At 41.6% G+C, this 6,361-nt stretch overlaps 1 long non-coding RNA gene across 1 annotated transcript; it reads right to left on the bottom strand.

Moving 5' to 3' along the window:
- Positions 1 to 676: 676 nt before the first annotated feature.
- LOC123453777 lies at positions 677 to 6,030 on the bottom strand. Its single transcript, XR_006632971.1, has 3 exons — positions 5,898 to 6,030; positions 4,957 to 5,598; positions 677 to 2,486 (listed from the first exon to the last, which is right to left on the bottom strand). It is a non-coding gene; the product is annotated as an uncharacterized LOC123453777 (long non-coding RNA).
- Between the last annotated feature and the right edge of the window lie 331 nt (positions 6,031 to 6,361).

Genomic DNA, 6,361 nt, shown 5'->3' with positions numbered 1-6,361 from the left:
CATTGCCCTTAGTAGACTAATTCTTAGTCTACTAAGTCTTAGTGGGCCAATTCTGTAGGCATTGCCATGAGTGATGACTGACAGATCTGCCTCTAGAAGTCCCACTCACTTCTGAGATTGTGACCCACCAGGGAATAATAGCAGAAGATGAGATTTCTGAGGCCCAGGATAATATGGAAGTTAAATTATGAAGTTGGTAGGACAGTTAAAACAGTCAATTATAGAATTCTTCCATCTCATGTAGGATGGGTTAGTCCCCAGTTTTACTTCCACATGACTTCTTTCTTCGATGTTCTTGAACTTGGAAGTCATTGGGGATATTGGGAACATTGGGTCCTTTCCTCCAGACTGTTGGTAGCCTTGTACATCCTCAGGTAGGCCTGTGGTGATCGGTGTGAGGTATCAGTGGACATAATGTAGGCCACATCCATGCAAAAGCTATGCTCTAGAGTGTATTAATTACTTTTCCCATTACTCTGACAAAATACTTGCTTGAACAACTTAACATAGCATGCAGTGCAAGGGGATACAGTCCCATGATGGTGGGAGCTTTCTCATACACGGGCAGATCAGGAAACACGGATGTGACAGTAAATGGCACTGAACTACAAATTTCAAGCCCTATCCCACCCTCACCTGGAGCAACCCACCTCCACCAACAAGGCTCTTACCTCCCAAAAGTTGCAGTTTCCCAAATAGCACTATATCCAGGGACCATGTATTCAAATACATGAGGTTGTAGGAGACATTTCATATGGAAACCATAGCAGAGTAGCCATAACAACTTCCTCCTCCTCCACAGACACCACCAATATTCCCACAGTGGTTGGTCCATCAACCTTGGGCCCACTGCAGGCCATGACATGGAACTGAATGTCAAGCCAGTTCCTAATAGACACACACTCTGAGAGATACCATATATGTATATCTGATATCAGAGATTATAGTCATTTCTCAGTATCTTCAAGTAACTGATTCTAGGACTCCTTGTCAGTGCCAAACTCTCAGGATGATCATCTCCACTTAAATTATGCAGTGCCCATATCTAACCTATGTGCCACTTGGCATACTTTGAATTCTCTCTCTTACTTGTACTGCATGATGCAATGCCTTAGATCACTTCATTCCTTTGGATTCAGCAATGCACTCAGCATATGGTGAATCCACCTTTTGTATCTTTCTGAAAACTTTTATTTTTATCAACAGATGGCTGAATCCACAAATGTGGAACCCCACAGATATAGAGGGGTGGCTTCTGAGGTATGACTATCAAGTCTGATTAATGAAGTCACATGATCCAATCCCATCAAGACAATGTTTTATAGGTGTGATGTAGTCAGAGGTAGCTTTCAACCCTAGCTATCAAGGTTTCATGCACATGATTTTATATGTGACTATGAGAGCTTTTGAGAACAGTTATTTTAGTAAGAGCAAATCAACTCAGTTCAAGAGAGACAATATTGTGGTTTATACATGTGAAAGACCCAAATACCCCTTGGTATTGGATGTTTGTTTCTTTTAATAAAGACAACGTTTACTCCAGTGGCTCATATGCATCTCACAATGCAAGCTATCTGTCTAGGCTGTCGCTGGTGATATTTATGCAAAGTAAATACTGTTTTATTCTCTATCCATGCAACTCAGTTTCAATATCAATTATTATATGAACTGGACTTGCATACTGGCTCTACTTGATTTGTTGACGTAGGAAGTAGAGTTTTCTTATAGATCAAGAAGCAGGTTCAACTGCATCCAGAGTATTTGTAAAGGGATATGTATAAGTTATGCTCTTTCATATTAGGTCAGTTGTTAGCGAGTATGACAACCACAGCGCCCCTGGTTTGGATTGCATAGGCCTCCTGAGCTATAGTGGCTTGTTCTCTAATAATTGCTTTCCTCTAAGAAGCCATACTTACCAGTCTAACATGAGAATCCTAAAGAAAATGGATGGTCTATAACCCAGTTATAACCATGTGAGCTTGTTTGCACAAGTTACTAGAAGTAGGAAAAGAAAGTTGTTAAGATGAGATTATGAACATCCTGTTCCTTAACTTTAAAATCTTGCTATTACTCATAATATTTTCATAATAAAAAGCAGAACTACTATAAACCACAGAAGCAGCACACAGTTTGAGTCCATTGGCTTGTAAATGCTTCAGGTAGCTTCACCCACTTTACAGACCATTTGTGTCATCCTCCCAGTTCCTCCAGCTGTATTGGCATCCTGGGCCTGTGGGAAGTTTCTGCACAGAACCTCATTCATTAAGGATCTGAGGGTGGGTGGATCTGATGACTGGCTTCATCTTCTGAGCTAGTTGGAAACAGCCGGTGTTTGCACACTCATCTCTGGGCTCTGGCTCTGTGCACATCTCCTCCAACAGCTCCACAATGTGTCCAAGTGTTCATTTGCAGCAAGGAGTTTGTGTCATTAATATGTTGGGCATGTTCCATGGCTGTAAAGCATCCCACACGGGAAAAAGTCATCCCTGAAAACAGACACAATTTATAGCTTCTGCTGATTTATAGGTTGGTAAGCCTACTCTCCCATTGCCCTTGAAGATAAGAAAAAGACAGAGTGGGAAATCACTCTGTGCTCCTGTCTCCTCTGATGTAAGGAAGGAAATGCAAGCACAGTGGGCTTCCCAAGCAATCATCTGTCCCTTTTCAGGTTTCCCCCATTCAGCCTGTCTATGCAGTTATCAAGAGCTGGGATTGTAGGCTTTGTGGTAGAGCATGCGCCTAGCATGTGCAAAGCTCTGGGCTCAAACAAACACTAGAACCATCAAAAAAAAAAAAAATATATATATATATATATGTATATATATATATATATATGTATGTATGTATATATATATGTATACACACACACACACACACACACACACACACACACATATATATATATATATACTTAAAATATATAAATACACAAATAATCACTCTTCCAGCTTTAAACTTTCCATTTTCTTGGTACTGACAAATACAGATTTCAGAGAGCCAGGGAAACGAAGGATCAACCCAGGAGATGGAAGACATAAAGAGCTAGAGAGGCAACAAGAAGATGCCCTGTGAGCAAAGCAAAGCAACAGCATAATCAAAAGAGGCCAATGCCACACAGAAAAATCTAGTACAGCATGTTAAAATACCAGTAAGGAGGCATAGAGAAAGTAGCCAGACTTGTTTTGGCAGGATGATTGCAACTATTGACCAGTAGAAACAGCAGGATTTGTTATGCTAGCAGGGCCAGCTAGGAGCTTTTAGCACCCGGAGTGCAGCTCAGGAAAAGGGATTGGCACACCACAAGGAAATAGAATTAGGGAAACAGAGACACAGGCTAGTAACTTCCACTGAGGGCCCCTCTGCTTCCTCTTCCTGTCTTATTGTCACTTAGAAACATGGCTTTTAAGTTTCACATTAAATAAAACAGAATGATATCATAAGAGATTTTCTCCATCTGTCTTTTTAATTCAATAGTTTAAAAATATCTTCTATCTTTACTTATGAGAAAGAAAGCAAGTGCAAAAGCAAGCATGGGCATACCAGGGCATCCTACCATAACAGAAAATGTCCAGATGCATGCACCCCTTTGTACTTCTAGCTTCATGGGTACTGGGGAACCAAGCCCAGGTTTCCAGGCTTTGTAAGCAAGAACTTTTAACTGCTAAGCCATCTCCCCAACCATTAGTAGAATTTAAATTTCTCTTTATCCATGTATAAAGATCTAATTGATCCCTCTGTTGTTGGATTTTATTCTATGACTGCAAGACAATTTATTTCTCATTCTCCTACTGATGGATGTAAAGGCTATATCCAATGTCTGACCCTCACTTATGATGGAACAATGAACATTTTTATGTATGATGCTATAATCAAAGTATGGTAATAATAATAATAATAAAGGTGCCAGCCACAAATCCTACACCAGCAAAATTGGCACTGAGGAAGGAAGGAGAGAGACTGTTGCCAACAACCAGAAGCTTAAGGAGTTCATCAACACCGACCTTCTTCCCCAAAGTTAAAGGGAGTTAAGTTGAAACAGAAAGATGCTAAACAACCACACAAAACCAAGGAAATATGCAACCTATTGGCAAAGATAAGCATCACAAATGTACAGAATGATACAATATTTTCCCAGAACAGTACTATGATTACTGTCAAGACTAGTATCAAAGTTAAGACAAGAGTCTTAGAAATAATTATATCATATGTTAATAAGAAATAATATGAGTAGATACAAATTGTGACTATAATATAAAATATATGAAAGAAAATCAAATTATAGTGACTTTGCATGGCATTGTACTTGTTATCAAGTTTAAACAGATTGTTTTAATTACAAGATAGCTTACATAAGCCACAAAGTTACCAGACCATGAACACACATGTGCATGCGCACACGCGCACGCGTGCACACACACATACACACACACACCCCTACACACAATACCTATGGAAGTTATGCAAAGGAAAAATACAAAATAATTAAAGTATATTAATATCCACAAAAAACATTAAGGGGGAAAGCAGCTAAAGAAATATAAGAAAACTCCAAGAAGGGCTGGAGAGATTGCTTAATGTTTAAGGTGCTTGCCTGTGAAGCCTAGGAACCCAGGTTCAATTCCCCAGTGCCTACGGAAGCCAGATGCACAAAATGGTGCAAGCATCTGGAGTTTGTTTGCAGTGAGTGGAGGCCCTGGTATGCCCATTCTCTCTCTCCTTCCCCAACTCTCCAATATATAAATAAGTAAAATCTCTTTAAAGAAAGGGTTAAAGCTAGCTTATAATGCCATTAGAAATCCTTCCACAAGACAACAAAAGACCCTACTCTCTTGGTCTTAGTAGCTCAGATTTCCTGGTGGTATGACCTTCACTTCTCCTCATTACTTATACTAAGTATGGCTGCATGTTTAAAGCCCGAGAAATGCTGTGTGAGTGAGGCTACTTTCTAAGGAATACCTTTAATGGAGTACTGATACCCTTCCCCTTGATGTCTTCACAGTCTTGATGTCTAGCAGACGTGTCTCAGACGTGAGGGTTTGAGTTCCACTTTGTACCTTTGACTACTGAATACAAAGTCCTCGCCTTGGAAAGGAGGCCTGGGCATTGGAAGGTCCAAGCGTTTGTATTCCTAGGGACTCCATGGAACTCCTTAAGCAACAAGAGGCTGCCCGTGGCATGTACTCAGGAGGACCTTCTCACCTTGTCATCTTTTCCCTGCTGCAAACCTCATCCTGATCTCCACACTTTCCAGGAACCAGAAGAATGGTAGAAAAAAGGACAGAAGGGGACATTATGTTACAGTCACTTAATTTGTGCCTGATGCCTCATAGTTCTTCAGTTAAATCCCAAAGCCCCAAAGCAGACACATACAACATATTCTCTTTTAAGCAACAAAGTGTGCTACAATGGGCCCAGGGCTTGGGGGCATCCTGGCCAGTTGTTTTGTGGAGGCTGGCCCTGGAGATGCAGGCAGTGCCCTGCAGAGGTGATAATGCTGGCCCACTGCAGAGAGGTTCCATTAGCCTGTGGGGCACTGAGTGGCCTGGAAATCATTTTCCCCAGATGTTCCTTCTGTTTCAAGGGTGGACTTTGAAGCCTCTAGAAGAGATCAAAAAAGACACTGGATATTGTTTTCTGTGTGTGATAAATAATGTGGGGGTGTGGAGCCACAGGAAATGCACTGCTGACTTCCAAATTTGGGGATACACATTATGTTCCTTTCTCTCATTTAACATTGCATCCCTCTCTTTCCCCTCCCTCCTGTCTTCCCACTACTCCTTTCCCCTCCCTCCCCTCCCTCCCCTCCCTCCCCTCCCTCCCCTCCTTCCCCTCCCTCCCCTCCCTCCCCTCCTTCCCCTCCCTCCCCTCCCTCCCCTCCCTCCCCTCCAGTGTGTTACCTTTGGTGTGCGAGGAAGGGAAGATGAGAATTCATTGAGCAAGTGCAGAATTTTTCATTCTTCTCACATGGATGGTCTAATGAGACCCTTCTCAACTGAGGCTTCTCTAGCATCATCTGCTGATTGGTCCTCCTCAGTCCTACAGCATAACTTACCCAGAATCCCTCCACTATTGCCCATGAACAACAAACACCTTTAAGGTCTTAACTTCCTTAGATCTTTTTAGACACACCCACACCCTACCAAGGTAGGGTGCTTGTACTGATAGAAAACTTTGGGCATCAAGCACCACAAGAAAAGGGAAAATAAAATAAAAAGTGAAATGTGCAAGCCAGTCACATTGAACTTCTGGCTCTTCTTAAAATATTGCATGCTCATTTGTGGTTTCTTGTATAAAATGCTTAGATTAACTCACATGGTCAAAGCTATGCCACTTGGATTGGAAGGGGCGGAACTGCAGTTCC

This window comes from Jaculus jaculus, chromosome 12 (assembly GCF_020740685.1).
Source record: "Jaculus jaculus isolate mJacJac1 chromosome 12, mJacJac1.mat.Y.cur, whole genome shotgun sequence".
Classification (NCBI taxonomy): Eukaryota; Metazoa; Chordata; class Mammalia; order Rodentia; family Dipodidae; genus Jaculus; species Jaculus jaculus.
Note: the sequence above shows the minus strand (reverse complement) of the source record. Positions and strands in the feature narration are given on the sequence as shown.